The 21,646-nt window shown below is 49.5% G+C and overlaps 1 long non-coding RNA gene across 1 annotated transcript; it reads left to right on the top strand.

The window, feature by feature from the left end:
* Positions 1-8,496: 8,496 nt before the first annotated feature.
* Positions 8,497-11,567, top strand: LOC120412269. Its single transcript, XR_005604791.1, has 3 exons — positions 8,497-8,809; positions 10,769-10,856; positions 11,279-11,567. It is a non-coding gene; the product is annotated as an uncharacterized LOC120412269 (long non-coding RNA).
* The last annotated feature ends 10,079 nt before the right edge of the window (positions 11,568-21,646 follow it).

A 21,646-nucleotide genomic window follows, 5' to 3' on the forward strand; every position in this document is an offset into this window, starting at 1 on the left:
GCACAGCTCTGACCCAGTCCAGTGGGGTGCTTTGGCCACTCCTTCCCAGTCAGGCTGATTCCAGCCTCAAAGGGAGTCACTGTTGGGATGCCCCTGTCCCTCCTGAAATACAGATGGGTTGTGTGCCTTTACAGCCTGATGACATTGGAGTCCCCTGTCCCCCACTGTCAGTTGGAGCCTTGGAATCCAGTGGGAGTACAGATCCACACACTCTGGCAAAGCCGGCCATCCCTCTCCTCCACCTGGCTGGATGCAGGGCCCCCTAGCCTGATCATAGGATTCCTCACTCACTTGTAAAAACAGCTCAGAACTGCTTTTGATAAGATCAGGAGTAAGATCAGCCCTCCCACTCTGTCTTGGGATCTGCCAGATGGAGACTGGAGCAGCAGCTTTCCTGAAAGAACCCCATCTGTGACTGATTTTCCTGCAATTCACACACTCGTGCCTCTGGGGCTGAGGTAGATTTTCCATCCCATTTCCTCATGTCCTCTCCATGATCCCACAGGTAAAAGCACAGGGTAACCTGGTGTGTACCCTCTATATCCTCTCTCCTGAGCAAAACAACACTTACTGTTGATAGCAGGATCTGTCCTCTTTGACATGCTGGACCAGCTTCTCTGTAGAAGACCACAGTGGAAGAAAGACTTTCTTTGTATTACCAGAGCTGACCAACCACTTCCTGCACCATCGCTGCCTCTTCATCTCTCTGTAAGAGATAAGAAGAATTTAATACTTGAAATAAAGTAAAAGGTAAGAATAATACTAATGAAAAGGAAAAAGATGAAGAGGAATAAATCCCATGAAAAAGCAGTGATGCACAATGCAATTGCTCACCACCACCCACTGACCGATGCCCAGCCCAGTGTGCAGCAAAGATCAGCACCTCCCAGTCAACTCCCCCGGTTTATATACTGGGCATGATGCTCTGTGCTCTGGAACATCCCTCTGGCCAGTTTGGGTCACCTGTCCTGACCATGCTCCCTCCTGACTTCCTCTGCAGCTCCACACCGGCGGAGCAAGTGACACTGAAAAGTCCTTGAGTTGAGGTGTGCACAGCTGAGCAAAATCTGAAACACATTGTTGTCATCCTGAATTCTCACCAGGCAGGCTTGTCCCTGGCTCTGATAAAGCCCAGCAAAGGTCCCAGGGTGTACCAGAGGGAAGCAGGGCCCTGTTCTTGTTCCAGCAAATCCCAAAGGAGGCACCTGGACACCATCGAGGACACCTGGATGCAGAAGCCCAGAAGATCAGGGCTGATGTGTGTGTCTCAAACACTGATAACCAAGAGCTGCAGAGCCAAGCAGGTATTGTTGGTAAGAACACACTGTGGGAAAGAACAGGATGAGGCTGGAGAAGGGCCCATACAGAGGTAGGGCAGCCTTGTTCTGGCTCCTGGAGAAAAGCACAACACAGGACAGTGCAGAAGCAAGAATGAGGCCAGGAAGTGGGAAGGGACTGTGGGAGGTATCAAGACCACCAAAGACCCTTGAAGCTTCTGCCATATTTTCAGAAAAGTCAGGAAGAACAAACTTCTTGTGATAACCAATTTGCATAGAAAGCAAGAAACTGATCTCCAGGGTGGGGAAAACTTGTGTATAAAGAAGACCAGATGTGTGTGAACACCAGGACCCTGAACACCCCATCAGCTGGATCAATGCTGGACTCAGGACTGTCATCTGTTTTTCTCTGTTTCATAATTTCTTTCTGTTTAATTCATGTTTCTATTTCTCTCTTCCCTTTCACATCACCCTTTTATATAAACTCCACTGCCATTGCTTATACCAAGAGGTCAAGGACTGACTTATACCAATTTCCATGCCAGGTGTGTCATTTAATAAATCTTTATAAGCTTTGGTGGACCCTCTGACTTTTTTCATTCTTTCTGACCACGAGCATTTGCAAATCTTGGGTGCTCCCTCCCCGTTAAGGGTGGGAAGCCACACTGGGTCCCTTGTAAGCCACAGCAAAAACCAGAGGAGGCTCCAGGGCAGACTGAAGAGCACCAGGGTCCAGCCAGGATTCATCCAAACCCTGACACAGGACCTGGGGAAACTTGGAGGGCAGTGGGGAGCTGCCTGTGTCCAGGGAAAGCCCAAAGAGCCCTGGGCACTCTGGAGGGAAAGTCAGGAAGCGATTCCAAAGCCTTGGGAAGATTCATTATAGTGTGTTGTCTGTATCACTTTACTCCCTAATTCTGGTTATGGTTTGTGGCGTTTAAGTAAAACCTTATAAAATGAAGGCCTCATTGCCTTTGTAAAATTATGGCTCAGGCCTGGTACTTTGGCTAGAGAAGGACTGTAAGAAAGGTCCATGAGAAGAAAAACATTTAGTTTTTACCCATGAGAACGCAGTATCAACAGAAGCATGAAAGTTAAACAATAGAAGAAGAAAACCAGCAACATATCTGCACCTGTTATTTTTCTGATTGCTTGAATGCTTATGCCATAGGTAGCCAATGGTAGTATGTTGTAGTTAGTAACAGCCAATGAGTCTACTGTAGCAGTTTAGCAGCCAATGAACCTGTAACACGAATGATAACATACAAAAGGTGTATAAAAGAGGCTGCTTTGTTTAATAAATGGCTTTTTGGCCCTTGAAAGAGGCACTGCCCATGTGTGTCGTGACTGCCCCAACAGTGACAGTGGTTAGAGAGATAATGGAGCTGAAATTTAAATGTCCTCAGGAGAAGCCATTAAGGGAATTGTCTGTTGCTTCTGACATCTTCTGTCCAGCCTTCATTCCATTTGTCCTGAGCTTGACCTCCCACCCCACCTGCATTCGCTGTGCTGGGAAGTGCTCGTGCTGCCTGAAGACTCAGATCATTTTTAGGGCACTTCTACCTCCTGGGATTTCGTGTGTGATCCTCCTGTGCCATGGCAGCTACATCGAGTGCCTGGTTTCAGCAAATGAAGGAAACAGCGACCAAAGTGCCCCCCAAAGCAGAGCAGCTGAATTACCTAGTGAGATCTACACCAAATCTCAGGTAAGAGCCCTGGAAAGCTTGGATTACCCATATCTCTGTGTGAAGAATCTGGGATGTACAGCAATAGGAGAACCATTTCATCTGGAGAAAGAAATGTAAAGTTGCAATTATGACTTTTATGTTGTACCTTTACTACATTTGTATTACCTGTGTTTTTTCCATGCTTCTAACTAATGTATATCAGTACAAGTTTATAATTATCATGTTCCTTCTGAGACTGAAACCTGAACTGTGAACGCCTTGCTCCAGGATTATTCCAGAAACTTACAGGTGTATTTTGTGTCTGGTTCTTAAAAGAAGTTTTAGGAAAATAAGAAATAAAATAATGCACTGAGAGAGAGAAAGAAGCTGCTATTCCTTGTTCCAGTGAGTCTCTCTTGTCATCTCTTACCACCTGACCATGACAAGGGCAAGGAAATGTATTTCATAAGAACTATGGCACTTAAATATAATAATAAAAGGGCTTCGATTAAAAAAGAAATTATGCAAACCATCTTTAGGAATGTAAAGTCCAGTGACAGTTAGTTTTACTATTTTCTCTTCCAGGTGTCAGGGCTGTTCACTCTCGCTGCTCTTATCACTCTTTGTGGCCTGTGCCATGTGTTCCCCTGATGGTTCTGCTGGAATGATGAAGAAGGACATTGGAGAGAGGAGCCACAGAACCTGTCTCTCAGTGTCCATCCACCTCTCTGGTGTCACCCCTGTTCTGTCCTGTGTTATGCAAAGGTTGGAAGTTCAGGGCCTCTGCTCTCTCTGGGCTCCTACCCAGAGCTCAACCTGCATCTCAGCCTGCATCCCCATCTGCATCTGGAACTGCAGCTGCAAACCCAGCTCCTGCAACATGTGTTCCTCAACAGTAGAGCTCCAGACGTGCAGCTAGGTGGAGACACACGCAGCATTCTGCATTTCTGCTGTTATGTCTCTGTCTGCCACAACATTCTGGAAAAGCTTTTAAGGGTGAGAAGCTCACTGCAGTTTCTCCTTCATTCTGTCATCCTTCTTTGTTTAATTTGAGGTTTCTGTTTCTTTCTCGAGGTGGTCCTTGCTGCCTTTCATCTCATAATTCTTTATATAGCCAGTCCTTTGAATTACTGAACCAACAGGAAAAAAAAGGTGTAAATGAAAAAAATGCTGAGGTGGATTAACAAGGTGGAAAATAATGCAAAAACCTAAAGAGGAAGTGTCACCATCAATGGAGTTTTAAACATTCGATTGCGCTAATAGAAAATCAGGGAAACATCTAAAATTTCACAGTGACTGGAGTCTGTTTGGAGTCAGGCAGCTCTGCAAGCAATCCCACTTCCTTCGGGGCTGCTGTTGCCCCTGTGCCCACTGCCCCCCAAAAGAACAGGCTGCCCTGCGGGGGAACAAATGCAGCTTCTCCTGGGGAAAGCCTCAGCGAGGGCTCAGTTTGCCGTTGGTCATTGCGGTGACTGCAGGAAAGGGCCCCCCCACCATGGGGCATTTCTTGGTCAGCTCCAGACATAAAGAGTGGAAAACTGTCTGTGACTCGGGTTTTGGCCTCAAAGCTACCGCCGTGGTTTGCAGGGAGCTGCAGTGTGGCATGCCCCTGGCTGTGCCCAGGAGCGCTCACTTTGAAGAAGGTGTCAGTCCCAGCTGGCCCAGGGAGCTGCACTGTGGGGAATGAATCTGTCCTGGCCTCCTGCCCCAGGGGGTCCCCCAGTGACCAGCTCTGCCCCCTGCACATGATGTCAGTGTCACCTACACACACAGGGACTCATGAGGGGTTACATTCAAAGTGTGGACAGGGACATGGACAGCAGGGACATGGACAGCAGGGACACGGACAGCAGGGACATGGACAGCAGGGACAAGGCTGGGGCTGGTCTAGGCATGGGGGCAGAAGGGGTGATGGGACTGTGAGCACAGTGTCCCTGCGGCCTCTCCCCCAGCTGCTGAGGGTTCCACCTGCTCATGGAACCCAGGGACAATTGTGATACAGAGGAGATTCATGGAACAAAGGGGCCATTGTGACACTGCAGAACTTCATGGAACCAATGGGCAGTTGTGACACTGTAGGGCCCCATGGAACCAGCAGGCAATTGTGGCACTGCGGAACCAAAGACACCATTGTGACACTGCAGTGTGTCGTGTAACCAAGGGATAATTTTTAAACTGTGTGGCCCCTTGGAACAACCAGTCTATTGTGACACTGCAGCACCTCATGGAACCATTGTGACACTGTAGAACCAAAGGGGCCATTGTGACACTGTGGATCCAAGGACACCATTGTGACACTACAGGTCCTCATGTTAACAAGGGGCAACAAGGGGGATCTCACGTTGCTTGTGGTCAGTGGTGACACTGAGTAACCAAGTAGACCATTGTGACACTGTGGGGTCCCATGAAACCAAGAGTCCATTGTGACATTGTGGGGACCCTGTGGAAACCATGTTTTTACTAGAAAATGGACATATCGTGAAGCAGCCATTAAATAGAAGAACCAGAGCACATAAAACAGAAGGACTTGAGCATGTACACAAGAGAAGAGTCCATGAGGAGGTTGTGAGAAAGGAACAAGCAACACTGGGGAGGATGTGAACGAGGAACAAGCAATGTGGCATAATCCTGAGAAAAAGGAAGAAAAGGATAAGAAAATGCAAACTGAAGGACAATTGTGACATACACGATAGACGATGTGACACACAGACAAGAGCCAATCATAAAGCATAAAGTATCGTGTGAAAATAGGCCTTAACCAATAATAAATATGTGAGATCGCATATAGGGAAAGCAAAAACTGTATATTAGGGACAGTAGTTCATCAATAAAATGGCTTCTGCCTGATTCATATTGAATCATGTAGAGTCCATTGTTTCTCTCGGCAGGACCCTAGGATGCAAGGGGACACTGTGACACTGCGGGGCCTCATGGAACAAAGGGGTCATTGTGACACTGAGGAAGCAAGGAAATCATTGTGAGACTTCAGGGCCTCATGGAACCAAAGGGCCATTGTGACACTGTGGAACCAAGGAGACCATTGTGACACTGTTGGGCCCTTTGGAACAAAGGTTCTATTGTGACACTGCAGAACCTCATGGAACCAAAGGACCATTGTGACACTTCTAAACCTCATGGAATCAAGGAGTCATTGTAAAACTGTGGAACCTTATGGAACGAAGGCACCATTGTCACACCGAGGAACCTCATGGAACCAAGGGCCCATATTAAATTGCAGAACCTCGTGGAACCAGGGGGCCAATGTGACACTGTGGAACTGTGTTGAAACAAGGAGCCACTGTGACACTTTGAGGCCCCATAGAAGAAAGGGGCCATTGTGTCATTTTGAAACCTCAAGGAACTAAAGGTCAATTGTGACACTGTGGCACCCCATGGAACTAAGGGATACTTGTGACCCTGCCAAACCTCATGGAACCATTGTTACACTTTAGAGCCATGTGGAACCAAGGGGCCTTTGTGACACTGTGGAACTGATGCCAAATTGCTTTTTGCCCATTTGCTTTTATATATTCTTTATATTCTTCATATTGAAAGGAGTGAGAAGGAGGTATCTTTACAAACAATCTGTGGGCCTGCTGGTAGATAAAGCCAGATACTGAGGGGTGAAAGAAGCAATGGGGGGAGCCATACATTCCATAGAATTCCACTAATTGGTACACACGGTTACTCACCCAAGGATGTGCTAAATTCCTGGACTTAGAGAAAAAGAGCACAGATACAAGAAAAACAAGGGGGGGGGTTGGTACACATTAGAAGGGGGTCCATATTCCGTGATTCGGGAAGTCCGTACCTCTCAAGTACCTCAGCCAATGGGGAAAGAGAGAGGGAAATGCGGCTGGGAAATTAGGATAAAAAGGAAGCTGAGTCCTCTAGCTATTTGAGAGACCCCCATGGGAAATTGCCCCCTGACCTCTCCCTTTATTAATGATTAAGCTACGGGACTCCTCTGTCTCTTTTTTGGACATAAACCTCTGGTGTTTGTGTTTGTGGATTAATTTTCCTGATTATATGAATATATATATATATATATATATATATATATATATATATATATTTGTAGCTCTGTAGGCTGTTATTGTATAACTACATAGATTTGTAGCTAGATTTCACCTACTTTATTAGACAGAAAGACAAAATACATTCTGAAAGGCTCCAGTCCCCCAGGGACAAAGGTGAAGTTCTCTGGGAACCAAGGTTAAAACCAGCTTCTTGAGACACTTTCTCATAAACAAAGTTTAGTTAGTACCTGAGGGGGGGGTTTTGGAAGAGGGTCAAACCAGGGAGGAACTAGCTCATCACCTTTGTCTCTAACTGGGGATTCTTGTCAGTTATGCTAATTTGCTAAACATATAAAATTGTGCCTGCTTTATGTTACAGTGTGCATCTTTGGCGCATTTTCAGCGCGGATTCCAGCGTGTTGTGCACTATAAGGATCCTTATAAAGGTAACCACATTTGACCACCTATCTGTGTCTGGTTTGGGAATTTTAGGATCAGGGGAAAAGGCATCAGAACCTCATGGGACAAAGGGGCCATTGTGACATTCTGGGGCCCCATGGAACCAACGGGCTGTTGTGACACTGGGGTGTTGAACCAAGAGGCCATTGAGACTCTGTCATACATGAAATCCCTATTTGTGCTTGGTCTTTGCATATTAAGTGCTTTAATTAATTAATTTTGAGTTAAATATTTTTAAATTGAATCTTAAAATTAACCCATCAGCCCAGGTACAAAAATCCAGTTCCATTATCAGTGTTTTCAATTGTTCAAAGTAGTTTATTAAGGGAGTTGCACCCTTCCCAGTTAAAAATTCCCCAGTTAAAAATCACCAACTTGCCCCTTTTCAAACTTCAAACCACCGGTACACCATAAGAGTTACCTTTCCTGTGTTTACTGTATACTTTTACAAGTGTTTTGAGATGTGTTGGATGTATTTTAATACTTTTCTTAGGTGTTTTTACTTGCTCTTTGGTTCCAAGGCCAAAAAAAAAAAAAAAAAAAAAAAAGCCAGTTCTAACCGGCAGCAGCTATTTTTAGCCCATAGCCCTTACCCTGCAGGCAAGCACCATGGCAACCTCAATTTTAATGAAGGCATTTCAGCTCCCTTATCTCAACTAATACCACCCCTCTGACAACGATGAGCCATTGGTGGACGGAGATGATCTATCAAAGGGAAAGCACCAATCACTTTAAACCAAAGGGGCGGGAAGTGGGCGGGCTGTGGGCAGATGGGGGGGCGGAGCAAAGACACTATAAAAACAGCGAGGCAGAGAGGCAGGGTCTCTTCCTCTCTCTCTCTCTCTCTCTGCAGGCTAGCTGTGGTAGATGTTGGTGCTGGGCCTTAAAAGCCTTACTCCTTCTAAGGAGCCTTTAGTAATTTTTTACTTTTGGACCAGCCAAAAGCTAGCCCAGCACTGCAAGTCTTTCTTTTTCTCTACCCAAGGTCTAGTGCTGTCTCAGCCAGAAGATCTCAAATCCCTGTGGTCCTGGGGCATACCATCTACGGAGCCATAGAATCCCAAATTTTTATATTTTTCTAATTTCTGTAATTTTTCAATTTTTCTGTTTTCAATAAATTAATCTTTTTAAGAGTTGTCTCATTTCTCACAGACTCTGTAAGGCCTCATGGAACCAAGGAGACTATTGTGGGACCCCACGTGATCATAAATCCTACCAGGAACCTGCTCCGGATGGGCTCCTCTCTCCACGGTTCCACAGGTCCTGCCAGGATCCTGCTTCAGAACAGGCTTCCTACTGGGTCACGGCCTTCTTTGGGAATCAGTGTGCTCCAGTGTGGGATCCTGCTTCGGTTGCACGCGGAGCTCTGTTCAATCATCCTTTGCAGGTAGGCAATAAACTCTGAGCCCGGCTGTGTAATCTGGACGAGGGAAATTTTTGCAGACCCCCTGCCCCCCAGCCCCACTCCTCATCCCAGCTTGGCATGGAGCTGCTGGAACATGGGGGGTCCTGAGGTCTCCCCTTTTCTCCCTACACATAGACAAGTTTTGGGGCAGTTTGAAGCCATTTTGGCGGTGAAGTTGGGCCATTTTGGGGAGGGCAGAGGGACAGTTTGGGGGGATTTTTTGGGTGTCTCTGTGTCACCCTCTCAAATCTCCCTCCTCCTCTGGTACTCCCCCCCAGCACCGATGGTCCCTCCTGTGCCCCCCAAAGCCCCCAGGGAGACAGGGGTGGGATATGAGGCAAAAGTGAGTGGCATGTGTTTGTGGTCCAAATGCAAGTTCTCAAATGTCAGGAAGAGGAAGGTCAGCAAAAGCTCTGTGTCCTGCACATTTCCCTGAGTGTTGTAGCTGGAAACTGTTCAGTTCCACTTTGGACTCTACGAGCTTGAGAGAATGTTGTGGTACCTAGTGCTGAGAAGCAAAGTGAATTGCACCAGTGTGTTTAGTGTGTTTTACATGCTCCAGGGTGAATGTGAAGGCCAGTGCTGGATCTTTGTTCTAGGACCTTTTGTGTGGGATCATTTCCTAAGGTTTGAATTTGGGATCTGTGAGATTGAAAAATAGTGACATTCTGTATACCTTAAGAGAAATGTGCATGGCCCCAGTGCGTGGTATGTACTCAAAAGGATGCAACAAGAAGGGGTATTCAAAAAACCCATTTTGTCCCTGCACATTTTTCTGTGCGGGAGGTAGATCAGGATCTTTGGTCACTGCAACACTGTGAAGTGAGTGATTATACTTAGAGCTGAGAAGGAACATGCAGAGCACCATAATGTGATGGCAATTCACAGGTTGTAAGGGAAAGAAGACTGACTCTTGATTGTGGTGTGAATACAAGTTTCCACACTAAGCAGCAGGGTCTGACCGGGCTTCTTGTCCTGGCACGTTTAGCTGTACAAGATGTAGCTGAAAACTTTTCAGTTTAGATTCAGACTACAAGAGTGACAGAATGTGATGGAACGTAGACCTGAGAAGGAAAGTTCTTGGCACCAGCAGTGCACTGGACAAGCTCCTGTGTGGCGCATTGTTCTGTGTGAGGAGGAAACGGACATTTCGAACACTGGTAGACTGACAGCAGGTGATGCTACATAAGGGTGAGAATGAACCTGCTGAGCACTGTGGTTGTGTACACAGTGTTCAGGCTGCTCTGAGAGAGTGGAGGTGTTCCACAAGCAGCAGTGGGTCATGGTGTGTGATAACAGCTGGGGCAGAGCTGAAGCCAGCATTGTGTGCTGGCAGCTGTGGGGCTCTGTCAGCCCTGGGCTTGCTCCTTCTGGGCAAGGGGTCAGCTCCATCTGGCTGCATGACGTTGATTGCACAGGGAACGAATCTGCCCTCTCTGAGTGTCAGGCCTAGCCCTGGAGACATCATTCCTGCAAGCATGGACAAAATGCTGGTGTGGTGTGCTCAGGTAACCCCTGTCTATGTCAGTGTCTCAATGGTATTGGGAAAAGGTGCTGGGGAAAGTTTTCACCCTCAGTGGAAGGTCTTTTCTGAGCTCAGGATGTTCCTGGTGTGTGCTATTTATTACTGGAGTGTAAATCACAGTGGAGTTCACACCTTACTGAAGATTTTTTTTGTTAAACACACAGAATATTTATAATCAAATCACAAGTGCCTGGTCCTTATCTGGGGTAAACAGTGTTGGAATTCTGTTACTGGTGCCACAAACCCACCATCAAATTGAAGATCAGTCTGAAAAAGGGAAAACCTCTTCAATCTGTGTGGGCAGTCAGCCCATCTCAAGCTACCAGGCCTGGAGTTATTTTAGCTGAAGGAGCTGGGGAAAGGGTGTGTGTGTGACTGGAAGGAGGCGACACTTCTGTTTTCCCTCCTGATTACAGGTTGGCTCCCGGTGCTTTGTAGACTTGTAGGACATGCACAGACTCTGGATACATTTCTGCAGGATTACTCTGTAAATTCTTGGCTGTGGTAAGTTTTGGTCTTTTTTTCTCCATGTAGCAAATATAGAGCACCCAGGGTGTGCCCTCACCTGATGTTTACATTGGACATCAAAGGCAACTGCTGCCCTGAATGTGCAAGTAACTGCACTGCACCTGGGAACCTCACCAGGGCAGCTGCTGATGAGCCACCACCACAGACACTGTTCTGGGTGTGACAGCCTGTGCTGCCTCAACATGACCCTGAACCAGCTGCATTAAGAGGCACATTTGACATGGACAGGACTTCATCCATCGACTGAGGCAGCCTATGAGTGGTGCCTTGACAGCTGAGAGGTTAAATTCCCTGCCAGGAGGACTGGGACATTTCCCTTGGAGAATTGTATATTTATTCCTCTTTTCCTATCTACTCCATTAAGTGCCTCTGCAAATAACCCTGTCCTACATTTCCAGCCTCAGCAGCAGTGGTCTCTTGAGAGAGGGAGAAGAATGTTGGGGGAAGTGTTGAAAGAGGAGGAATGGTGAGAAGGATGATAGATGTGCTCAAGAGACCTTGCAGCAGGAAACACCAATGCCTGAAGACTATCAGCATGGGAAACATGATCTATTATACCTATTGCTGTTCATCCTCTGCTTTGAAAAGTAGAAACTCGCTGTAAAGATAATGTAGGTGTTTGGAGACACTTGGAGGCACTCTCATGGACATGCTTGAGCTCCCTGTTTTCGGAGAGAGAAGATCAAAGCTAAGAGATCAAAAAAAGCCCAGGGAGGTCACAGCATGATGGGAAATGATGTGTGTGCAGGCCCTTGAACAAATAGGTGCAAAGAGCAGCCCCGCCGGCTGCTGGGACAGACTGAGCCTGACAGTGCCGGCATTTCCCGCTTGTGTGTCTCCGCCTGGGTGTTGCTTTGGGATCCTCTGGTTACAGTTGTGAAATAAATTTACTCTTTGCTTTGCAGCCATGGTTTTGTGGTTGTTCTGGCCACCTGCCTGTGTCCATTCCCACAAGGTCCCATTGAGGAGAGCCCTGGTAGCCCCAGCACTGCCCCACACAGCCTCGGCTGCCTCTCTGCTGCCTGGGAGTCAGGGCTGCTGCTTCCCTGCAGGGCTGGCAAGGGAATAGAGCAGGACGTGCTCTTGTCAGCTCTGGGCTCTTCTCACTTCCACACTGTCCCCTTGTGTCCTGGCCTTTGTGGAAGCCCTGTGGGCTGGTGGCACTGGTGCCAGTGCTGGTGTGGGTGCAGCCACATCCCTGGGGCAGTGCCAGAGCCTCCCTGGGGGCACCACCGTGATCCTGGGGGCTCCTGAGGGCAGGGCCAGAGGGCTGGAGCCCTCTGTGGCAGGCATGAGGGTGGCTGCCAGTGCAGGAGGGCTGGCAGGGACTGAGCCCCCAGGGCTGTCAGGGCCCTTGGCCAGGGGGATCCCTCCTCAGCCCTGAGCCCCCCAGCCCAGGGGGTCCTGCACAGGCCCCTGTGTGGGGCTGGGCAGTGTCTGGGAAGGGCACTGTCAATGCACCTCAGGGAGTGAAGGATCCCCATCCCTCTCCCCAGAGACCTCAGAGACAGGGGGATGGAGACAAGTCCCTGATCATGGTGACAAGCAAATTTTCTCCCTGGGTTCCTGCCTTTCCCAGGTGCCACTATTGAACAGGCAGGAACCTCTAGGAAACTCAGGGCCAGGAAAAGGATGAGGTAGAATCAGGAGCATCTTGGGGGTGTCCTGGGGTGTGAGCACAGCAGTGCCTGGATCCCTGTGGACCTGTGCATCCATGTGAGCATCAGTGTGGGCAAAGAGAAGAGCACAAATGGAGCTGGATCCCTCAGTTGATGGACACACATGTTCCATTGGACACAGAGGGATGGAGATGTCTTTGTTGCAGGTATTCTCATGTCCATGTACAATATGGAATAGATTTTCTACATATTTGTCTATTGGACATTGTAGATGCATGTGCAAGTCACAGAGATTTGGTTCAAGGTACCCAGAAAATATTTCTGATGGGGGTGGCAAGGGCTAGGCCTGGTGGAAGGGCTGGGTGTGGCCATGTTGGCCTGGCCAGGCCTTGTGGGGAGGTGTTGCCCTCCCAAGCCAAGCCCTGGCAATTCCCCACAAGAGCTGGTGAACACGAGCCAAGGGGTTGGCACACGGCAGGGTCCTGGGGACGGGGACAAACCCACTGGGAGCTGCAGGGAGGCCTGAAAACCCCACTGTGCCATGGTGGGTGGGAGTGGGGGTGGGAAGGGAGAGGTGGAGACCATGGTCAGAGGAGCAGCTGCAGGAGCAGCCCCAAGGCTCCCAGCTGCCAGCCCTTGGCCAGCACAGCCAAGCCCAAGCAAGCCCCAGCTGGACCCCCCAGCCCCATTTTCCCAGCGCAGGAGCTGTGCCAGAGAGCAAAGGCCGGCATGGGTGATTGTCCTGGGGCACTCGCCATACTGGAGCTACTGGGGCTGGCTGCAGGAGGGCCTCAACAGCTGTCCTGGTTTAAAGGAGAGGTGTCTGCCTTCCAAGGGAGATGGGAACCTCCCTTGGAATGGAAAATGCGACCCCCTTCTCTCCGAATTATTATAACTTTGAAATTATGGGGCTTTCAGGCAAAGATATGGAGAAAGGAGTAACAGTTCTTTACTAGTATATATATATGTATAACAAGACAAACAACAACAATGGCAGCCACAACAAACAGAACCAGAGTCCCAGTAGCAGCCTTCTCTCGGCCGCAGGCACTTTCCCCTCTGGTGCAGTTCCGGTCACAGCCAGCAGGGGCGCTGGTGCGATGGTTCCCCCGCGGCTGCAGGGGGCGCTGTGGCGCGAGCTCAGCCACCTGTCCATGCGGTTAATGGCGAGTGTGCCGGCAGAAGAGCAAGAAAACAGACTTCCTTTACAAACTTGCATTGGCAGCCTATCCTGGTGTTCTTCCAAATGGTAAAATGGGCTGCAGCACGGACTTCGGAGCAGCAAGCAGGAACAGCGGAGGCGGGCACACCCAGAGTGGCAGACAAAACATAGCAGAAACTCTGCAGCTGTAGCAGGAGCCATGGGGGTTGGGGCATTGGGAAGGGTGCTGCCATGAGGGGAGGGGATGGAGAGTATGGGAAGGGGGTTTGGGGCAGGTCCCTACAATTTGGTGCAGCTCTTGATGCTGCAGCACAGCCAGTCCATGGGCTCAGGGTGACAGAGGGCAGCCAGGCCACAAGAAGGGGGTCCCACAGACAGAGGGAGCTGTGAATCACCTGAAGGAAGGAGGTGTTATCACACTATATTTTGTTGTCATTGGTCACTTCAGCCTCACTGCAGGGAACTTGCTGCTGCCTGGAGAGAGTTGGGGAAAGGGTTTTGGGGTCTGTGCCCAGACTGTGATGAGCCCATTGGAGTCATTGCCGTGGATGATTCTGTCTTGTATCAGATCCATGGCTGGAGTCAAGGCCAGGGCAAGCCCTGCTCCTCCCTGCCTGCACCATGGGGGAATCCCCCCACGGGCACAGACCATGCTGCCCCTGGACAAGGACCACCCCAGGGGGCTGGGATGCCCCTGTCTCCATCAGCCCCAGCCCCGCAGCCCCCAGGGATTGCTGCTCACCTTTGGCATCTCTCTCTGCAGGCCCCTGCAAGGAAAAGGAAGGCAGAGGTGGGAGGCAGAATTCCTGCACAGCCCTGCCTTTCCCTGCTCTGGGCTGTGCAGTGAAGATGATGGGCTGAACCTGCACATCTCACTGGCAGAGGGATTTTTCTGTCCCAGCCTTCACAACCCTGAATCCCCTTTCCCAGCCTGGTTTCTCCCAAGCTCTCAGCAGCTGTGCTCAGCCAGAGTGTGGAGCAGCTGTGCTGGCTGCACTCAGGGCACCTCAGAGCCTCAATCCTTCTGCCCAGAGGATGGGAGTCAATGTGTGACTGGGGCAGGGATGCATTTGGTCTCTCCCTCCCCATTTTGGCATTCACTCACAAGGACTCTGGAGGCAGAATCTTCCTAACTTCAGAGGTTTTTCTTCCCTCAGGTGACAAAGGAAAAGCCTGAGAGACTGAGATTCCTGGGACATGGGCTTTAGGATCCAATGATCCTAAAGCAACATGGGGCAGACATCAGCAGCCCTGCATCAGGGTACAATTTTGGCCTAAAATTTTACACTAGTTTCCCCCCAGATCCCTTACCTTTCCTCATGGCACCATAGCTGGCTGCAACCAGCAGGAGGAAGGAGATGGTCACCATTCCAGTGATGATTCCTTTGATTGTGTGGGGTTGCCGGGTATTAGTAGCTGGGGGAACAGAAGTTGTTGGAGAATAAGAGGCATGATGGGGAGAGGAAGCAGAATGCAGGATATGCCCTTAGAGATGAGCTACACCCTGGTTGTTGTACCTCCATATGTCCTGGTGTTGGCAGCCTTGGCCCAATGCTGAGAGACACTGGGTGTGCAGGGAGGGAATCACTCACCTTCAGTGGATGTCTCCTGACTGGGAGAAGAGAAAGGGGCAGTGAGAAAGTCTGCAGCTGCCCCAGGTCCTGCACAGACTGAGCCACTGCGGGGACCCCCAATCCACCCTCTATCAACTGTGGGGATCAATAAATGAATGCCCTGCTCAGCTGTGGCTCTGCATTAGATCTGGCACCACCACTCTGCCCTTTCTGTGATGCTGGGGTAGGAGAGGAGCAGGATGCTCTGCTGGGACTGGCAGGAGTGTCCCTGGTGCCCAAGGCTGTGCTGAAGTGCACCCTGACCCCCAGCATCCCAACTGCCCAGGGACATGCTGTGGGGCAGGGCAGGATCCCCTCCCTCACCTGGAGTCTCAGGAGCCCTGGACTGTTTCCTGTGTGTGTCCCAGTGCCACGACTCACCTGTGACCCTCAGGTTTGTGGGAGCACTGAGGGCAGAGTTCCTCACTCAGTTGCTGTGTTCCTTGTGCTGGTATCCACATGTGAATGTCCCTGTGCTCTCCCTTGTCATGGTCAAGCGCATGAAGTAGCTCCTCTTCCCTGTTTGGCCTTCAGGCTGTGCACCTGCACCCCATCCTTGCAGAAGATGATTCGAGTGGCAGGAGACTGACGGGCAATGAGGCACTGAAACAAAACTTCTTCTCCCTCCTTTGTGGCAAAGGTGTTCATGAAGAGGGCAGGAGCTGGGAGGTTGTCTGGAGAGATTGCAAAGAGATGCCCAGGGACAGTGTTACTGTTGTCAGGGCAGAAAAATGCCTCAGGTCTCTGAGGGGAAGATGGGTTCACACATCCTCTCCATGGGTTCACACATGGGGAACAAAGACCTTCTTCCTTCCCATCTCTATCCCCACACAACTGCCTTTGTGGGATGTATCACTGAACTCACCATGCCCTGGGGAGCTGCAGATGTCCTGGGCCATCATACTGGTACCTGCACTGTGGGGCACAGAGGGGTTTGGTCAGACGGGTGGAAACCCACCTCAGCCCCGTGCCCCTGTCCATGTTCCCACTGCTGAGTCTTGGCTGGGCCAGCACCTTCCCACCCATGAGGCTCCAGACTGCATCTCCTTTGCCTCATGGATTTACACCTCTCCAAGCACATCTTGGTTGGGTTTGCAGTTCCAGGTGCCTGCCCCTGGCTCCCTAAAACATTTCAGCATTGGCAATGTCTTTCACTATGGACCAGAACCACTTTAGAGGGATTGGGAATTGCCCCTTTTGCTCAGAGGTCCATGGGAGCTGGAGGAAGCACTGGTCCTGCTGCCCTCCCCAGAGCAGCTCTGCCCCTCAGTGCTGCACGGCTGCTCCACACACCCTTTCCCCTGGGGCCTGCCCTGGGCCCAGCACGGGCCCTGTCCTGCCCCGCTCAGCAGCCCTGCAGTGCTGAGCCCCAAGGCAAAGCCATCCCCAACTCACACAGCAGGAGGAGGAGGAGGAGGAGGAAGGCCGGGCGAGCAGGAGACAGCCTGGCACATCCCCCCTGGGCCAGCATTGTTTGGGGCACTGCAGCCACAGCCTCTCCTTGCAGCGTCTGCTGTGGGCTGAGCTCTGCCCAGCGCTTCAAGAGCTGCCTGGCCCGGGGCTTGCAGCGTGCCTGGGGCTGGTCCTGCTGCAGGGCTGGGGCTGGCAGGGCCTTTCCCACACCGAGTGGCTGTGGCCAGCGGGGGCCCTGTCTGAGCCCCACTGTGGCCGCTGTGCCTGCAGAGCCCCCGCTTTCATTTCCGCACCCTGCGAGCCCAGAGCACGAGCCGTGTGTGCCTGTCCCTCTGGGGCTGCCTCCTCCCTGCAAAGCCCGCCTGAACCTGGTCCCCACCATGCACTGCATCCTCAGTCCCAGAGTATGGCGGTGTCCTGCACTGGTAGGGAGGAGAAGAGAGATCCAGCAGGAAGGCATTATGCAGCAAGATTCCTTTATTCAATTATTTTACAACTCTTTTATAGACTTTTTTCTTCATAGTCTAATTGCTCAAAGGATCAGCCACGCCTTGGGGTGATTGGCTAAAATCCTAAAACATCCATTGCCAAAATATTTTTCTACTGTACTATAAACAAGGCTTTGCAAGGTCGCAGGTGTTCATAGTTTATAGAACTCTACAAATGTCTTCCCTGAGAGAGAAAAATATCTCACGGGACTGGAAAGAAGCAAGGAAAATTCTTGCTACCAGCATCTTTGTACCCATACCAGAGCTCCCTCACTGCCTTCTGCCCTGGGTTGTCAGGGCATGAAGAAGCTCCATCCATAGCCATGGCCCAACAGGCCCCATTGCTCTGGGATGGTGTTGGGGACACAGACACTCAACACCTTTTCTCCTTCCTCTCTCCACACTGCTTAATGATGTTGGCATTGCTGAGGGCTCTGCTGCCAACATCCAGAGCTCCTGTCAGTGCCAATCCCCCACATTCCCTTCCCCTCTCAGCTCTGGGCACAGTGTCCTGATTAGCCATATTCGCTTTCTATATAAATATATATATATATATAAATCTAATCTAAATTGCTGATAAATGAAATCTCAGGAAATTCTGTCCTCAATAAATAGTCATAACCTTGTCCTGTTATTTACTCTTGAAAGGTGGGGCTCCTTCCCTCCAAACTGTTTTTGGATGTCCCCAACATCCTCCTGATGGATGGACACACAGGTTGTCCCTCCAGATGTCAACACGCACGCACTGGGCAGAGTTGAGGCGAGTGAAGCTCTTGCAGAGACTTTCAGCCTTCTTGGCTCCATGACAGAGTTTTTAGGGAAAATAAAGCTCAAACACCTTGAACCTGGGATTTTCCCAGGCTCTGCTGTGGCTGGCATTGCCCTCGTTCCACAGTGCAGCCCAGGCCAAGGGTCTGTGGCCATGATGGGCACCAGGCTGCTGTGTTCTCTTTTGAAGGCCTTCAGCTCAAAATGCTCTGAAGCTTCACTGTATGACAAGTTATGAGAAAAGGAGAGTTGCTGAAGCCATCTCCTGAGTTATCCAACAAGAGACAGCACATTCACATGGAACCTCTGTCTCTCTCTTTTCCTGTGTGAGGATCTGTGGGCATTTGCTGGAAATCCCTGGAGGGGCTCAGAAAGGCTCCTTTATGAGTTGTAATTATCCTGTTCCATCCCCAGTCATGGCTTCAGCTCTCCTGAAGGAAATGTTTGCTTGAAGACATCTCAAAAGACCCCCAGACCCTTCTCCACTAAAACACCCCACTCCCAGCTTTGTGGAGACCAGGCAGGGAAAGTGTCCACACAAGTTCTCTGAGAGGCAGAGGAAAATGAGGAAATGAGGATGGGGTGCTTTTCACATAGGTGTGTGCAGTTTGTGGGAAATTCGAGTCACCCCCCCTTGCGTTCTAGACATGGCTCACCCTTTTCGGGGTGTCGGGCTGGGTGTGGCTGGAGTGAAACGTCCTTCCGCTATTACAGACTACACACAACCTTGCAACCCCTTCTGTGTGTCAGATCCTGTCCATGATGCCAGTTTAATGTCACGATCCGCTAATGCCAGCGGGGGTTGTGATGGTTCGTTTATAGATCTCAGAGTGCAAAAGGACACAAGAGATTTCAGTTTTAATCAAAACAGTGCACCTTTATTAAGTGCCCACAACACGGTAATGCGATAGAGGAGAGAAAGAGAGAGAGATAAAGAAAACCAAGTAAAAGGGTAGAGAGGAAGAAGGGAGGGGAGGGGAGTAGCTACCAATGGATGAGACAAAGTCCTCGTGGTCTTTTGCCAATAGACTCGTCTTCTTTCCATGGGGAGATCTCATCTCAGTTATTTCAGAAAGTCCCTTTATAGTCCTTTTCAGAAGCAAGAGGCAACTGGCCAAGAGGTGGGGGAAATCTACAGCCGTTGTTATGAGGCCCATTGCTTTGGGAAACAGGTACAGGACAGACGTACAAGACAGGTGTACTGGAGAGGTGTACAGGACAGGTCATTCCTTTCTGCTTCAGCGCAGTCCTTCCCGCCTGGGCAGCAAGAACGGCGCAGTCCATTGTGACCTGCACTAATTTCCTCAGGAATGCGTACCAGTTCCCAGTGGGCACACCCATAGGCAACACTTGGCAGACAATCCCACCTCAGCCAGGCCAGGACTCCTGTGCTCAGTCTCTGTCCTCAGCGATGATCATGAGGCAGATGAGGGATCTTCGGACCGTCTCTTACAAATGGTACCTTAACAATGGCTCTTGTCTATTAATACTTGGGACAGAGAATGCAAAACGTGGGGCATCTTCTGGATGAAGTGGAATATTGAAAAAACAGTCCTTTAAATCAATGATAACTAAAGGCCAATCTCTCGGAATCAGAGAGAGAGAAGGAAGCCCAGGTTGGAGGGGTCCCATATCTTGTTACTTCATTAATCTTTCTAAAATCTTGAAGCAGCCTCCAGGTATCAGAGGCCTTCTTGTGTATAACAGACACTGGTGAATTCCAAGGACTAGTTGTTTCTTTAATATGTCCTTTCTGCAGTTGTTCCTGAACTCATTTCTTAAGGGCACTCAATTTCTTCTCCTCTAGGGGCCATTGATTAACCCAAATGGCTTCATTGGTTTTCCACAAAAGCTTAGGGGTGATGAGTGCCTGCATGGCCCCCACTAAAAATCCACTTCCAACTTGACTCCCCATTCAGATAACAAGTACCTTCCCCAGACTGTAATAGGCCTCTTTACAATAAAAGGACGAACAATTGCTGTTTTTCCCTCAGATCCTCTGACTGTAATTGCAGATTCACTTTGTAAGCATAAAGTGGCGCCCCCTATACCTGTTCGGGTATCCAGGGGAGTCACCAGCTGCCGGTCTTTTGGCCAAAACAAGTAAGAAATGATAGTGACATCTGCTCCTGTATCTAATAAACCTTGAACCATGATTGTTTTGTTGTTATGCATTAAACTGCCAGTCAATAATGACCTGTTATGTCCAATATGTTCTGTCCAAAAAATCTCTGGTCCCAAATTTGAGTTTTCTGTTATAGGTTGCTGACCTTCCATCTCTATTGCTCTGCGTGCAGCTGTAGTAGGCACTGCAACAGCTGTGGCTAATTGTGTTCCTGCAGGAACAATTAAAGGAGGTTGTAACACTTGAGCCAAAATTGTAAGCTCTTCATAACAATTTGCTGAAACAATTGTTGGATAGACTACAAGACCTACAACACAACATGCATCTTTTCCCATAATTAAAAAGTCCTGCCTCTCTTCAGATGTCCCAGTAACTCCTGTGGGTATCAAGTAATGGGAACTGTTTATAAAACATTAATTTGGAGGCTGCCAAGGTACAGAATGCTCCAGGGGGCAAGAGGTTTGGGTCGCTCAGGAGGCATTTGACCATTCTGCTGACTGTATATGACTTTGGTCTCCAGAGGACTGGAGCTCTGACTGATGGACTGCTGCTATTTGTTTTGTCACGCAGTGGGACATCGTGCTCAAAAATCCGTTTCCCAGCAAAAGATTCCCATCTGCATCATACCTAGAGTGACACCTGTTAGCATAGTGTCTGTTGCAGTGGGGATCCTGCAACACGCATATATCAAACCAGGAGTCCCGTGGAAAGGAAATATATATGGACAGACAGATTCTTGATAGCTGTTTCAGAGAGATGTTTATTCCTCCAGCCGCATGGCCGGAGCTCTGCTCAGGAACTGTTCCAGTCACCGGACCAAGGGTCCTTCTGCCCGCGCAGGGAACACAAACCAACCAATGGGAACAAGGCTGAGCAGGGGCAGGGAAACCCCGTGTCTGTGCCCTCAGGGCCCCTCTCCCAGGGCTACACGGCGGGGGAGGAGACCCCAACAAGTGTCTTCCTTTTTTACATCTTGGACAACGAAGCAGTACTGTTGCAATCTCTCTAAGACCTGGACAATTTCTCATTAAATGTCCAGGCTTGCCACATCAAAAACATGTTCTTTCATCTGTATCAGCTCGTGGCATTGCTTGAGAATTGCTTACAGCAAGAGCATTAAGTGCTGTTAGAAGTCTCTTATCCAACACCTCAGCTTGAGCAGAGAGCCTTTTGTCCATCATCTCAGCTTCATTGGTAATAGCTCTTTCCAGTCTTTCTCCTAATGTATCAGCTTGGACGACAGCCATATGCTGTGCAGTACAAACTTTACTACATGCTTCAAGCATATCTGAAATACTTGGTTGTATCCCTGGTAAAGCTCTAATAGTTCGCTGACAATCCTCATTAGCATTAACATAAGCAAGATTCCATAATAAAATTGGATGAGCAACATCATCATCACACTGTCTCTCCAAAGCTTGGGTCAGCCAATCAATGAAAGAAGAAAAGGTCTCGGTAGGACCCTGCTTAATTTGTGTATAGGCACCTTGTGGAGAACCCACAGGCTCAATTTGCAAAAGTGCCTTTTTAGCTGCCTCTTTGGTATCACCAAGGACCACCCTTGCCAGATTTGCTTGA

This window comes from Corvus cornix, unplaced genomic scaffold (genome assembly GCF_000738735.6).
Source record: "Corvus cornix cornix isolate S_Up_H32 unplaced genomic scaffold, ASM73873v5 scaffold7, whole genome shotgun sequence".
NCBI lineage: Eukaryota > Metazoa > Chordata > Aves > Passeriformes > Corvidae > Corvus > Corvus cornix.